Here is a 16,484-nt window from a genome sequence, read left to right as displayed (position 1 = left end):
TTTTCCATTCCTGCTACTTTAGAGTTAGATACATTCAGGGTGTCCTAAATGAGTTTGATGTGGAAAAATAATCTGCACTTAAACTCCGAAACAATGATTTAGGATTCAGGAAATATGCCCTTTAGGATAAGGATGCACCCCCATTTATAGGCCATATTCTATTCTGGCAAGATTCCTTGGATCCAGCTCTTATGATAGACAGACAGCCACAATATTGGTGACAAAAATTTATCACCTGATAAATCACCAGAAGGTGAAAGACCTGGTTTCACTCACACGCCTGGGCCAACTTATTGCCATGTGTTTTTTTAAATGGGGCAGTCCTTGAACTTGATGCAAAAATTGCAGCTGGCCCAAAATACAGTGAATGGTGCCTAAAATCACACATTGTCCCCCTGATGAAAGAGTTGGTGAGTACTTGCTTTTCAGATCAAATTCAAGATGTTCCCTGTGATGCTTGAAAGGTTGCACAAGTATTACCCCAAGCTCCCTATGAATGCCCACTTTCAGGTCAGTGTCTTTTGTTAGTTCGGCCAAGGATGCATGTGGGCTCAAACACTGGTGTTTTCTCCATTGCAGACCCCCACAGGGTGTGACAAATTATGAGTGGAATTGAAGCAAGCCCCCTTCTTGCAATCTTTGTATTTTGAGTTATATCTTTTTATTATTAATTGTTTTTATCAGGGTTTTTTTTAAGAGAGGGAGATTGCATTGCTGCAATTAATCCAGAGATGTAAAGTTAGTTGGCCACATAGAACTTCGGAATAAATCAATTGCTAATTTCTTGCTGCAAAACCTCATTTTAGTTTTCTGTCATGTCAACTGGCATCAAACTCATTCTTTGCAGGCTTCTTCTTAAAAGCTCCATGCTATTCTCACCTCTGCCCAGCTGCCCCTATGTAATATTGATGTCCACAGCTATGACTGGCACTGTCTCTGAGGTTGCTCTGTAGATGGTGCCAGCCATAAGCAAAGGACATCAATATTACATAGGGGCAGCTGGGTAGAAGCAGGCGAGGAGGAACTCAAAAATTACATAGAAGAGCTCCAGGAAAGAGGATTTGCAAATAAAAAGGAAATCATTGTTCTCATAGCAATCTTTGTCTAAAGGAATGTTGTGTTCTCTACAGGTGAAATTGGGTTAATTAGACTGCTCGTATATGCAGAATCCTGATCAATTTCAATTGGAATAAGTTTTCCAATGCTTTGCAAATGAACTCCAGATGGAGTGAATAGATGGGGGTGGGGGAATCAAGTTATCATTGGCAGTCTTTTAGCTGCTAGTGATGGAACATGTCCACTGACCTTATTTGCTATTCTATTTCATACAGCCAGGACATTTTTTCCCCTTCAAAGTCTAAATATTTGCAGTTTGAAGACTCAGCAATTCCCCCATCATCTACACATCAGTTGAAACAGAAGCCTGTAGGTTGCAATCCCAGAAAAAACCCTGTGGGAATAAATCTTCCATCTGGAGGGTACCTGTGCAGGCTTTTCCAGTAAGGGAGTATTCCAGATGAGGAGAAATTTAAAGGCTAAAAGCAAATAGTTCGGATTAAGGAGAAAAAAGAAGAGAAGGAATGCAAATTATTCTGACAAGGGCCTTTTGAAATTAGCTCTCATCTCAAAGCCAGATAATTGGTACATAAAATAATTATTGTCTATAATGTCTCACGTTGCTTTCTGTAATTTTCCTGCATTCCCCCCCCCTCTTTTGCTATGCAACAATTTCTTCCCCTTCAGTGCTTTAGGATCCATTTTTCCTCATGTCATCTGTAGCTGAATTTGTTCTCATTTATTTTTTAACATTTACTACCCATTCTGTTGTTAAATATTTCCTTGCACATCAGAAATGATCCACTATGTTCACTGTTACTGCAAAAATCACCCCACATTAATTCAATGGCACTTCCAGCATGATAAGAGTACAGTACTCTCTTGTCCTGGAAGGATTTCTTTCAGAAATGTCTTTCATTTTTTAAAATTCAATGATAATCAAAATACTATTTTTTTTAAAGAAATCCAAATTGTAGGAGTCTATTTTGGGTAAAGTTATGTTTTCTTTCTTTCCCATTTTTGTTATTGTTGTATGCCATCCTAAACAATTTTTTTTATTCTCTCTTCAAGAACAGGGACTGAAATCTAATTAACAATCCTTAGAATAAAATGCCTTTACAAATACTGGGAATGTTAAAATGGCTCTAGTACTCAGTCCATCCCTTTTCAGAGGCACCCCATGGGGAAGCCAAGAGAGAAAAGCACCACCACACTCTTGAGAATAGAATAGAATAGAATAGAATTCTTTATTGGCTAAGTGTGATTGGACACATAAGGAATTTGTCTTTGGTGCATAGGCTTTCAGTGTACATAAAAGGACAAGATAGATTCTTCAAGAGGTACAGCACTTAATGATAGTCATAGGGTACAAATAAGCAATCAAGAAAGAATCAATATCAATATAAATCATAAGGATACAAGCAACAAAGTTACAGTCCTGAAGTCATAAGTGGGAGGAGTTGGGGATAGAAACGATGAGAAGAACAAGATTCACCCTTTTTGTACGTGCAGTAGTATGTCCAAGGACACACAAAATGGGCACAGCTCGAAGTACCTCGACATAGCGTGGCTTTCATCATTTTGATTGAAAACCTCCAATTTGGCAAAGATCTTTTTTTTCAAACTTCCATGCAAATTTGGAGCCTTTTAAGGTAAAATAGCTGCTCTGATTGTCGGGCTCACAAATTAATTTCCAACTGAAATGAAGTGGGAACGAAGCTGCCTAGTACCCCAAAAAAGTCAATTGGTCCTGGAATTAACAATCAAATCTCCCCCAGGGTTGTTCCAATGTTGCCTGGGCCTTTACATCTCAAACTTGAGATGCCAAAGATAGGTACAACACTTCTGTACATACACATCCTCTTGTAACACCAGCCTTATTGTTGTGATCTCACAGTCAAAACTGAGAAACAAACTCTTTTTTATCAGTTTCCCATTGGATTCCTACACACTGTTCATCCTATTATTTTCATCCTAACAACAATTCTACAACAGCTTAATTTTAGTCCTACTTTATGCAGAGGAAGAGGCCAAGACACAACAAAGTCAGCTGAGATTAATTAAGAGGCATCTACATTTTTACTTTCTGTGATTAAAACCATGCAACAAATACTCAGTGGGGGGGGGGACAGATTTGAAGACATATGCAAATTAAGATTTAACTTTAATCCAGGTGAAATTCAATTTTATTTTTGATTTACCTATTTTCTGGAACAAGTTCTCAGCATGCCAGCCATGGGACACATGTAATACATGCCCCATATCCCTTCTCTATAAAATACTTTGATGATCTTTGTCAGGAAACCAATGAAGCTTAAAAACAACACCTCCCTATTGGTATAAAGGCCTCATCCTGAGATGTGTCAGATTATTGCTTGACTCTAAGATGATTTTCTACTCCAATTGGCAGCAGCACCCATTCAGCCTTTTCAATACCCACCTGGAAGTGCCTGAGATTTAGATGTTTTGCAAGCAAAGGTTACATTTCTTCTCTAAGTTGTGACTCTTTCAAATGTGTGACTTTTCAGTTTTAAAGATAAGTAAGACTTCTGGCACATCACTGCCTCAGATGAAGAGGGTTGTCTTTAGAACCCTCTTCTTAGAATATCTTCTTAGCTGGAGTGGAGTGAAAAACTACTCACTCCTGTTCAATTCATAAAAGATTACTGATTACTCTTTCTATAAAAGAGGATGGAAGACACAATCCAAAGAAAACTTCTCTAACTTCTGGAATCAATATACTATTAATTATCTTATGAGGCATGATCTTCTAGTGAAACCAACGTTCCCTTTTTTTAAAATGAACATTAAGTGTCAAGACAGATCCAGAGCTGATATTGAAATAGCCAAATCATCTTGCAAAATAAATATTACAATGCTCGTAATCTTTAACCAAGAAAATAAAAAGAAGAAGAGCATGCTTCCACAAGGGAGGGGTGAGCTTCAATAAAAATTAACAAATAAATTAAGTGGAATAAAACTAAAAAGATAGTGTAGAGTAGCAGTTCTCAACCTGTAGGTTGTGACCCCTTTGGGTCTCCACCTGACATCGCTTTTCCCCCCTCCCCCCAGCACAGGCGTGGCTCCGTTGAACCGGCTCTGCTTAGTTCTGCGGGATCCGAGGGGGAGACCATTATCTGCTCATGTCTTGTGCGCGTGCGCGCAAACAAAATACCCTCCTGGGCCAGGATCAAGGTGGAGGGCGCAACAACTCTCCTCCCGCTGTCGCCACTGTGCAATGAGGTGAGTAACTAGGTACGCAGCACAGAGGAGCCACACTACGCAGGCCACTCCTCAGCGCCAGACTCAGGTCAGCGTGAGCCGCAGTCCCCTTCGTGTTGGCTCAGGAAGGAGGGTAATAGGGAGCAGTAGCAGCTGGGTGGGTGCAGGGAGGGAAGAGCTCCAGTTCTCCTGTGCTGCCCAGGGCTCTCTATGCGCAGGGCTCTGGAACTCTTCCCTCTCTGCATCCAGAGATGGCTGCTCCGGCTCTTTCCTGAGCCAACATGAAGGGGACCACGGCTGGCGCTGACCTGAGTCTGCAGCAGCGGAAGGAATCTCTATCCCCGCCGTCGTGATACTGGCCCAGGAGGGTATTTTGCTTGCACGCGCAAGAAAGAGATGAAAGAGAAAAGGGGAGAAAGAGAGAGAGAGAGAAATGAAAGAGAGCTGGAAGGAGAGAATGCAAGAGAGGGAAAATAGAGGGAAACAAATCAGGGGGAAGAAAGGAAGAGAAAAGAAAGAAAGAAAGAAAGAAAGAAAGAAAGAAAGAAAGAAAGAAAGAAAGAAAGAAAGAAACTAACTTTCTTAGACCTATGACAAAAGCAATGGCAAGCTAGATTTCTTGCCAAGAAAACTGCAGTTTGTCAGAAGGCACAAAATGAAAGCAAGTCTAATATTTTTTAAAGAAAATAACAGATGGCAAAAAAATGCATCTGAAAATAAGATTATTTAGGTTTAGGTTTAGGTTTAGGTAGTTTATTTATAATTTTGGATAACGTATTATATTGTCAAACTCAAAAGAAATCAAATTATACACTATATTGCCAAAAGTATTCGCTCACCCATCCAAATAATCAGCATCAGGTGTTCCAATCACTTCCATGGCCACAGGTGTATAAAATCAAGTACCCAGGCATGCAGACTGTTTTTACAAACATTTGTGAAAGAATGGGTTGCTCTCAGCAGCTCAGTGAATTCCAGCGTGGAACTGTGATAGGATGCCACCTGTGCAACAAATTTCCTTGCTCCTAAATATTCCAGTCAACTGTCAGCTGTATTATAAGAATGTGGAAGTGTTTGGGAATGACAGCATCTCAGCCATGAAGTGGTAGGCCACATAAACTGACAGAGTGGGGTCAGCGGATGCTGAGGTGCATAGTGCGAAAAGGTCGCCAACTTTCTGCAGAGTCAATCACTACAGACCTCCAAACGTCATGTGTCCTTCAGATTAGCTCAAGAAAAGTGCGCAGAGAGCTTCATACATCACCAAGTGCAATGCAAAGCTTTGGATGCAGTGATGTAAAGCACGCCGCCCCTGGACTCTAGAGCAGTGGAGACGCGTTCTCTGGAGTGACAAATCGCATTTCTCCATCTGGCAATCTGATGGACGAGTCTGGGTTTGGCGGGTGCCAGGAGAATGGTACTTGTCTGACTGCATTGTGCCAAGTGTAAAGTTTGGTGGAGGGGGGATTATGGTGTGGGGTTGTTTTTCAGGAGCTGGGCTTGGCCCCTTAGTTCCAGTGAAAGGAACTCTGAAATCTTCAGCATGCCAAGACATTTTGGACAATTCCATGCTCGCAACTTTGTGGGAAGAGTTTGGAGCTGGCCTCTTCCTCTTCCAACATGACTGTGCACCAGTGCACAAAGCAAGGTCCATAAAGACATGGATGACAGAGTCTGGTGTGAATGAACTTGACTGGCCTGCACAGAGTCCTGACCTCAACCTGATAGGCCACCTTTGGGATGAATTAGAGTGGAGACTGAGAGCCAGGCCTTTGCATCCAACATCAGTGTGTGCCCTCACAAATGCGCTTCTGGAAGAATGGTCAAAAATTCCCATAAACACACTCCTAAACCTTGTGGACAGCCTTCCTAGAAGAGTTGAAGCTGTTATCGCTGCAAAGGGTGGACCAACGTCATATTGAACCCTATGGATTAGGAATGGGATGTCACTTACAGTAAATTCATATGCGAGTAAAGGCAGGTGAGTGAATACTTTTGGCAATATAGTGTATATACTATTGCTGTTAGTACAATCTTGTCAGCTTCTATCAACTTAGAGTTCACTATGAAAAGATTACAGAGAAGCAATTTCCTACAATTAATAACTTTATTTTGGATTTGCTATCCTATTCAATGAGAAAGAAAGAAAAAGAAAGAGGGAAAGGGAAGGAAAGGAAGGAAGGAGGGAAGAAGAGAAGGGAAGAGGAAAAATAGAGAAAAACAGAAATGAGAGGGAGGGGGAAAGAAGAGAGAGAGAGACTCTATTCCCACAGAAAACACTGAGCCATGAAACCTGGGTAGGCATGTCTGGGGGGGGGGGTGGCATGTGGCTGGGTGGGAGTGATGTTGAGTTGACCACACCCACCCAGGTTTTGTGGCTCCGGGTGTTTTCTTTTCTGTGGGAAATGGATCCAAATGGCTCTTTGAGTGTTCAAGATTGCCGACCCCTGTGCTACACCATGCTTCAAGACAAAATTTCATTTATTTGTAATTAGAAATAAATATTTCACAATATATAATTACATATTGTTTCTGTGATTAATCACTATGCTTTAATTATGTACATTTTATAGCAATAAAAATACATCCTGCATATCAGATATTTACATTACGATTCATAACAGTAGCAAAATTACAGTTACATAGTGGCAACGAAAATAATTTTATGGTTGGGGGTCACCACAACATGAGGAACTGTATTAAAGGGTCACAGCATTAGGAAGGTTGAGAACCACTGGTGTAGAGGAACTTTACCCGGAGGGCAGAAGAATCTGAGCAGTTGGTTAGTTTTGTTGCTCTAAAATCTATATAGACCAAATAGTTAACTGAATGATAATTACACTCCAAGGCAGATTCCTCAACCACTCCATTGACTTAAGATACTCCTGGAACTATTTGGCTGGACTTGTACTACAGTGTTTCCCCGAAAATAAGACAGTGTCTTATTTTCTTTTGACTCCCAAAATAAGTGCTTGGCCTCATTTTCAGGGAGGTCTTATTATTTTTGAGGTGCAGGAGGCGGCGAGCATGATCACCTCTTGGCTGCTGCTGTGTTGCAATATTTTCGGGGAGGGCTTATTATTTTTGAGGTGCAGGAGGCGGTGAATGTGGTCATCTCATGGCTGCTGTTGTATTGCAATATTTTTGGGGAGGGATTATTTTCAGGGGACGGATTAGTTTAGCACAGGCATTCAAAAGCCCGATTGGGCTTATTATCTGGGGAGGGCTTATTTTTGGGAAAACAGGGTATCACTTCTCTCTCTCTTGTCTCCCACCTTTAGTATTTTTACAAATAATCTAAGTCAGGAAACATTTAACACACCTTCCTCCTATTTTCCCCACGACAACAACCATATGCAGTGGGTTAGGCTGAGAGAAAGTGAATGGTCCAAAGTCACCCACCCATCTTTCATGCTCAAAGTTGGACTAGAACTCACAGTCTCCTGATTTCTAGCCTGGTGCCTTAAACACCAGACCAATTTTGGTCTCACTTTGAACCATGAATTTACTCAATTAGTCCACTGAACCATAAGTTGGCACCCAGCCTGGGTTTGCTCTTCCTGGTACGTTAAAATGTGTTTGGCTGGTTTCTGATGTAGTTCTGCTCCTATATTAGTTTTATTTGAAGGAGAAGAGACGACCAGAAAAGGTACCAAAAAGTGACTCTATTTCACAAAGATACATTATTTAAAAAATCAACTTTTGATTTTGGGACTTGGAAGATTAAATCTGACCTGAAAATGGAAACAATACAAAGCACGCACTGGTTGAATCACCCCACTGAATGGAATACTTCTTTTCTAAAGTCCTCTGAAAATGACACAGAATTATAAGGCAAAATGAGCTGAATTAGAATTGAAAGATTTAATTTTATTATTCGAAGACTGAACAGAGCCAAAGGCCATTACCACACTACATGAATGTGACAATCAACAACTCTTTTTGCTAATGACCATAGTCAATTTTGTAAACATCTCTTCTGTACTGTCTGCATTTCAGGATTCCCTGGACTTGTTCTTCCCCATCAATCACAGTATAGATTAAGATTCTCACTCAGGATTATATGCCATACATCTAATGAAGTTGGTTATGATCCACATAATTTACAGCGTGGAGGAAGAAATGGCAGACTGCAGACTTTTCCATGAAAAGAGCAAGCGGGAATCTTGCTCAAACTAGAACAGTCAGCACCTTTGAAAGGACACTAATTTGCATAATTCTTTTTCCAATCACTTTCTGAAATTATTTGTTAACTGCTTTTCAACTATTAGTAATCTTTGTCCTGACAAGTTTCACAGCACAATATGAGTTTCCCTCTTTAAAATGACAGATGGAATGAAACATTCAAAGTTGGACATATTGAAAGATATTTTTGAAAAATGAGATATTAATATTAATAGTGTCAAGAGAGACATCTGCCTCTATAAAGATAGGTGTCTAAAAGGAGTTATGGAAGAGAAACAAGTTTTACCTGACAAGATTGAGAGTGCATTGGATGTGCTTGCACAAACGTAAACATAATGAATGACATGGAAAAAGATGTTATACTTGAATATAAAAGAAATAGGATCATGTTTTAGTAATTAAAAAGGATATACAAACAATAAACCAGGCTATACAAAGAGTGACCTGGATAATTTTCTCATATTGGATTTTCAAGCACGATTGTTGAAATTTTGAAGAATCTTGTAAGCTAGACCAAAGGAAAAAACTCAAAAGAAATGAAGAGATCAAGTTCTCCGTATTTGAATGGAGTGCAGTTTAAGATTATTAGAAGGGAAAGAATATAAAGCTAATTTATTTGATAAAATTTAACATAGATACATTGCTATTTCCTGTAACCCTTAATGGACTTTTGATGACACCAGGACTGAAATGATGAAGTTTATAGATTTGTTTATAGTTAAGAGATGTGATATAGAAATTATTTGTTGTGTATTAAGAGGAGAGGTAAGTTACTAAAATAGTTTATACTTGTGATGAGAATTGGATGTTGCTTTCTTATATATTACTTTTCTTTTTCTTTATTATACACTTTTCTTTCTTTTTTATATTTCCTTTTTCCTTTCCTTTTCTGCATCTTCTTCCTTTTATCCTTCTTTAGTTTGTATTAATATTTCCTACTGTAATTATAATCTTAATAAAAAATAAAGGAAAAAAGAGAAGTCCATAGCCTCATGAATTTGCCAGTTTTCAAAATATAAAACACACACACACACACACACACACACAGAGATCTCTTTTTTTTTACATTTAAGGACAAGTCTTTTTGCTCAAGGACAATTGCCCAGGAGATAAGGCCTGTGTACAGAGAACACTGCCTGAGCTATTTCAGAACATATTTTGTCTGTAAGGAAACGATAAGAAGAATTATAACCAAGGTAATTGGAGTCACAATGTGGATCTTCTCTACATTGAATACTTTTACAGTCCTGTGGTTTAGTGCTCACTTTTTTGGCACGATTCTCCCTAAAGAAAATGGGTTTTTTTTTAGCTGTTGTGATTTAAATTAAGGTTATAAAAGTCCCTGTAACTTTTTAAAAAACACCTTTAGACATAATAGAGATGTGGGGGCAACCAGTGATTTCTTCAACACCAACTCTGTTGCTGCAGTGGTAGTCAGCAACTCTGTGTCACTTTGTACATAATTTAAGCCATGATGCAGCAGTGAAGTAGTCCCACCTACAAAGGAATTACTAAAATTAGCCCAAATCATGTGCTGTTTTGGGAATTCCAATGAGAAAGAAAGAAAATATAGACACTGTGGGGGCAAAGCTTGTTCAAACCATATCAATTTCTTAATGGTCCTGCAAGATGGTGAAATTATGAGCTCTGCCTCTAGTTAACTTTACAACATCTAAAGAGGAAGGTTCTTTTTTGTTACAAGCTTCTCGACTCAGTCCTGTCATTGCCACAAACTCTGATGGTGAAAAATACTTCCCAGCAAGAGTTGATTCTGAAGGGGCTTCAACCCTTAACAAGGCTTGGACAAACTGGCAAGAGATTTTGCTGAACCCAATATACTTCAAATTACATGATAAAGAACTGCTTGATCAAGCAGAATCCATTTTGCAGAGTCCCTGAATCTGTACTATTTGAGCCATTCAAACATTTCTCAGACTTTGTATGTGGATTCATTTTAACCCCTTTTTATTTTAGTGCACATAATTTCTTTTTAGCATAATATTTATTATATAACAGATTCAGATTCACCACCACCCCATGTGAGTTAGTATATCATTGTTACGGCCTACATATATACTTCATAGGTAATGTTATTATTTCAGGAAATTTAATTGCAGTGCCTTGACAGCTCAGTACAATGTTGTATGTTAAGAAAAAGAGTACAGGTGCATAATATACACGCTACATGTAACAGAATAACAGAGTTGGAAAGGGACCTTGGAGGTCTTCTAGTTCACTCTCTTGCTCAGGCAGGAAATCTTATACCATATGATATTATAATATCCTAAAATATCCCCCAACCCGGGTTTGGCATGCCAGCAACTGGGCCATGCAAAAAGGCTAAGTTCCATCCGCGAGATGCAGACAGCACACAAAACCACATCCCTCCGGTCTGCAGAAAAAACCTTCTCCACAGAACCAGTCCCTGATGTCCAAAGGATGGGGGGGGGGGGGGGCGCATTGTCCTAAAAGTTGGAATGGATAGTACCAGTAGATGAGAAGGCTCGCTCTGATACCTCCCATTTCATACTCCATTCATCATGGCGGGGGGAAAAAAGATCATTTCCATTTTCAACAATCCCTTCTACTATTCTGGGACGTTTCTACCTCATTTGTTGTTTTTGTAGATTATAGACCAGTGATGGGGAACCTTTTTTGGTTCCCGTGCCAAAAGCAGGGGGAGCGCAGGGTGGGGGTCATGCATGGGCGTGCCACACCCATAATGCTATGCACGCGACACCACCATCCCTGCACGCTTGCGTGCATGACCAGTAATCCTCCCCGCTTTGGGCACACTTTTTTCGCCCTCCCCAGGCTCCAGAAGCTTTCTAGAAGCCTGGGGAGGGTGAAAACAGCCTCCCTGCCTGCTCCGGAGGCCTCAGGAGCTTCCCTGATGTCTCTGGAGGGTGAAAAACAGACTATGGGGAACCCGGAAGTTTGGGAATGGTTTTTCCATAGGGCCAATTTTTGATCTCCGGAACCATCAGGAGGCTTCCCTGAAGGCTCCAGAGGGCGAAAAATGGCCCCTACGGCCAAACCGGAAGTCTGTCCCTGACTCTCCAGTTTCCCCTTAGGGCCAGTTTTTCGCGCTCTAGAGGGCGAAAAATGGCCTCAAAAGAAGGCTGACGTCAGCTGCCCAGCACGTGCATGTGCACTGGCCAGCTCACATGCCCTGACAAATGGCTCCGCATGCCACCTGTGGCACACGTGCCATAGGTTCACCATCACGGTAATAGACAATAATATAGGCTTTAAACTATTTTGCATAATGTGCTTCAATGGTCCCAATGTGGACTACCTGTATTGACTGCCAATCATTGCCATTAAACCTGCTAATTTTTCTTTCCTCCCTTCCACTTGTCTTTTCTTCATTTACTAAAATCTTCCAGTCACTTAAACAAGGCAACTGTTCTTGGAAGCCCTTTTATATCGTCCACAAACATAAATTTTTAATGAGACCATTTTTAATGTGATAAATATAACTTAAAAGTTTCAATAAAAATGAAATTAGAAGACCCCAGTCCTTCAAGGCTGCAACTTAATAGCTTACTGTCAGATGACAGTAAAATAGCCTTGAAAGTATGAGTAAACATTTTAGCATAAGATATAATTTTAGGCTTGAGCACTCTTATGCTCAAAATTTTTCTAAGCTTATTTTTAATAAGTCTTTTTTTAGGATTGTTTGTGTTAGAGACCACCCTGGATTGCATTCCTTTCAGAAAAGAAGTAGAATAGAATTTTGGACTAATGTTCTATTCGTTCTAAAATCTGTTTCTGACTCATGATCAATTTCTGGTAATTTTATGGACACATTCCTAGTTTTGGGATAACTGCAATAGGAGAGTAATTTGCTATTGGTTTTTTTTTTTTTTACAGCTTGCTTTTTGTTCTCTAGTCTACAGTCCTAGAGATTTTCTAGTGGCATTAATCAGACCTCACCTAGTTAGCTTTTTAAATCAGCAAAAGTGGGTTCAATGCTATAATCTAATTCAATATATTTTGAATACGATCAGCATGAAACCATCTGAAAGTGCCTATCTTGAATTACTGTACCTGTTTGTCTTTTTAAAAATTGGAACAATTTTAGAACAAATGGAAAATGGCTTTGGAAACAGTCATGGCATTGACGTCACTACATCACTGATTCACACTAATCAGTGCTTCTGCAAAAATAATACGGGAACCACTGATTTTTGGATCACTCCAAGTAGGAGTATCTCTTGGTGTTTCCCTCCAAATCATGATCAGGTTCAACCTGGCTTAGTTTTCTGAATCTTGTGCAGGAAGTATCCTTCTGCAGCAGTCCTAGGAATCAGTTTAGCATACATATATGTGTATGCCTTTTAAAGGTTACATTTAGGATTGCAGAAGATGAATGTTCAGAAGCTTACTACATCTGAAATTTGATTATGTGTAGATGAGAAGGAATCCAACTGCATGCAGATATGAAGAATTAGTTTTAACGTAACACATCTGCAGTAATTCAGAAGGCCCTACTCAGGACAATAAACATCTCCAAATAAGAAGAAAGCAATAAGAATATGGCAGGTTGTGGGAACTGGGAAGAGCTAGTAGATGTTCTGCCAGCTGGCCAGACTTACTCAAGGCATTTCTATCATCGCACATGTTCTCTGTGTCTTTTGGGCTACACTAGAATTGCCAGATTCCAATATTTTCACCCTTCAGGAAAATTAACTGCCGGAAGCTACAACTTTAAGCAAAAGGAGGGTGGGGGTGGGTAGTTGTTCAGCATCACAATCCTTTCATTAGACCATTTCCTTTCTCAGGATGGGACAAAACCAGCAGGATCACCTGGCCTGTGTGAGCACAGACTATTCTGAGCATGTCAAAGTGCTGCTTAGTGTGTATCTCCATCTGGTCTCACCTCCCCCTCGCCAGTATTTTTATTGCCTTATCTGCAAGAATCTTCTAGGGGAAAAAAAACCCCAACTTTTTTCTAAACCAATCTGTCAGACTACAGATAAGAAATAGCAATTATTTCCTGGCTTCAGATGTCACCGCCTGTTCTCAGAGAAGATCTATCAAAGCAACTGATATTGTAAGCTCCTTGGCCAAAGGGAGTTTGCTCACAAATGAATTTATTTAAGCAAAAGATGCCCTCACATCATGGTTGATTCATATTTATCTCAGATTTTCCAGTTTAGATCATGGATTATCTGGTCTGGTGATTTCCCCTTCAAATACTAAACAGGTTCAATCCTGCTTAGAGTCAAAGCTAAGTTCTATCACAAGCTGAAATTTGCTTATGTATTTGGAACTAAATTCCACTGCTTTCAATGGGCAGAACCATAACGAACCACCTATAAATACGGAGCATAACCACAACTCGCATAAATTACACTTTTTAATTACCATGGGAAAATATCCTTGTGTATTTAATTTTGAGTTTTTGAATCCTGCATCCTTTCCTTGAAGTAAGATCTATTTAACACAATGTAACTTACTTTTCTTAGGAAACTAATAGGATATTTCTGCAATCATACCTTTCTCACCTTTCTATTGTATTAACTAATACTCTGGCAAACTTTTATTATTCCAACAATTTATGATACACTTTTCTAAAGTCCACATACCGAAGATTTCCATGTTTACATCTCTTGCAAGATTTACAGCCTCAACTGTTTTTTTTCAATGTCTTCAGAAATGTACAAGTCTGGGATACCTCTTATACAGTATCTTGAATGCTGTAACAAATGCAAGTTCAAGAAGTAATTCCCCAGTCTTAGTTAGTTCCCTAGTCAAAACCCTACTATTTAAAATTAAATCTGCTGTAATTTGTGATACCCATGAAATCTTTTTAGAGTGGTCACTTTGAAGGCTGCATCAAATTAACATCAAATTGTTAAATTGGAACCAGTACTACCCCACTATCGACTGTATGCAATTATAATACCCTTTCCCCAAAACTGTTCCATGCCATTTCATGTGGAATTTGTTTCACTAAATCTTATGGGGCAAGAGCCTAAAATTATAGCCCCTCTACTATCCCCTGCTGAAGTGGAGCAGAGGAGACATGTTATCCTGCAGAAAAGTTTTTTTTTCACAGCTGAAATATTGATTTGTTCTCTTTGACCCCTTGGCCACTTAGAAGACCCCCAATCTGAGCTATAATGAATGCAGCTGATCTGCTTTCCTTTGGAGTCATCTCTCCCCTGGCAAGTTGCTGCATTTATTATTAGGGTGCTAAAGCTAATGATTGGCACCCACTTCCCACCAGCCCCTCTCTAGATGTTAAGGTTGTGTAGGGGCTCCTAGCCCAATTTCTCCACTACCAAGATTACCACCTTGCCAGCCACTTGTTTCCTCACAGGCCAAAATTATGTCTCTATTAATATTTGCACCCTGCTCCCAATCCTTATAACTCTGATCTGCTCAAGAAACAACAAAATAAAGACAAATATAAGAATGGGAAAATCACGGGGACTAGCAACTCTGCTACTAAGTCCTAATTCTCCCTTGTATTCCTACTCATTTCATGTATTCATAATCATATCTATGCTTATATCTGTTATTTAATTCATGTTTGACTAAATAAATAAATACTAAATAAATAAGCAGAGAGCAGAGAGCATGGTTTCTTTACAACAAGCAAGGAAAGTACTGAGGGCTAGGAAAAAGATACGACCCTTTTCCTTCTCTTTGGCGATTCCCGACTCCTGAGACCATGCAGACTTTCCCGACATTTCGCCAACTCGCGACAGCGGGGCTGCGTTCCAGCGCTCAGAAGTTTCCGAAAGGGCCCTGCACATCTGAAGGGTGCCGCTATTGGGGCACCTTCGCCCCAGGCCGCGCTTCCCTGGGACTCCCGCAAAGGCGCTTCTTATGCCCACCGGCGCTCCCGAAAGAGGATTCAGCCAGCGTCGCCTCTACCTTCGGCCCTCCCTCCTTGCCCCCCAAAGGGCCCCTCTGGAGAGCCCCGCATCCGAGCCTCGCAGGGAAGGCGGGGGGTTAATTGCGTCTCCAGCGGCGCCCGATTCGAATTCGGCGTCGGCTACCCACGCACACGCGCGCGCGTTTACAAATACATTCGCGCCGGGTTCGCAAGCAGACTGGAACCCGCCACAGCCGCCTTCCAGTTCAGAGCATAGGTAGCCTCCGGATTTCCAAGTGGGGTCCAAGACCCCCACGGCCCCATTTAAATTTTTTTTTTAAAAAAACCTGGACTCCGGGCCTTATTCTCCCCGCCCAATGGCTCCTTCTCCCGCTAAGGGTTGGAGGAACGTGCCCCAGAGGATTTTTCGGCACCGATTCAGCCTCCTACCCGTTTCTCCGCTCCGGGTCCCCACCCCCCACCCCGGCTCCCCGTCCATCCCTCCACACAGACTACTTTCCACAGCCTCGGACCTTCGGTTGAGCAGGTGCTCCGTCCGACCCAAGCGGAGTGAGAGAGAAGCGGCAACCACCGAAAATCGAAGCAATGAGAAGCCGCTCTTTCCGCCCCGCTGGAAAAGCGGGAAGCGCGCGGCGGCAGCGGCGGTCTCTGGCTGGTGCTGCTGCTCTAACGCGGGGGGTTTTATCCCTCGCCTTCCTCGGGGCGGGAGCAGGGAGTCGCTGCCAGGGAAGACGGGGAAGGCGCCAAGGGAGGCTCCGAGAGGCGGAAGGAAGGGGATAAATGAGGGAAAGGAGGGAGGAAGGAAAGGAGATAAAGGAGGGAGGGAGGAGAAAAGAGGGAAGGAAGGGGATAAATGAGGGAAAGGAGGGAGGATATAAATGAGAGGGAGAAAGGAAAGAGAAGGAAGGAAGAGGATAAATGTGGGAAAGCTGGAAGGAAGGAAAGGAGAGGGAGGGAGGAGATAAATGAGAAGAAGGAAGGAGATAAGAAAGGAAGATAAATGAGAGAGGGAGAAAGGAAGGAGATAGGAGAGGGAGGGAGGGAGGAAAGAGAAGGGAGGAGATAGGGAAGAGATAAGTAAGGGGGAGAAGAAGGAAGATAAATGAGGGAGAAAGGAAGGAGATAGATAAGGGAGGAAGGAAGGATCCAAGCAAGGGGCAAAGGTGGC

General features: G+C 41.1%; 1 protein-coding gene across 1 annotated transcript in view; it reads right to left on the bottom strand.

Moving 5' to 3' along the window:
- CACNG5 (calcium voltage-gated channel auxiliary subunit gamma 5) overlaps nt 1–15,981 on the bottom strand; it is a 37,025-nt gene extending 21,044 nt beyond the window's left edge. Inside the window, exon 1 of the mRNA XM_087710225.1 lies at nt 15,829–15,981. The gene's annotated coding sequence lies outside the window, so the exon portion shown is untranslated. The remainder of the gene's footprint in view (nt 1–15,828) is intronic.
- Nucleotides 15,982–16,484: the final 503 nt, after the last annotated feature.

This window comes from Thamnophis sirtalis, unplaced genomic scaffold, assembly GCF_051295495.1.
Source record: "Thamnophis sirtalis isolate CommonGarterSnake01/CBP01778 unplaced genomic scaffold, rThaSir2_p1.2 scaffold_3, whole genome shotgun sequence".
NCBI classification, from domain to species: Eukaryota; Metazoa; Chordata; class Lepidosauria; order Squamata; family Natricidae; genus Thamnophis; species Thamnophis sirtalis.
The sequence above is the reverse complement of the archived record's forward strand: the minus strand, read 5'-3'. Positions and strand labels throughout refer to the sequence as shown.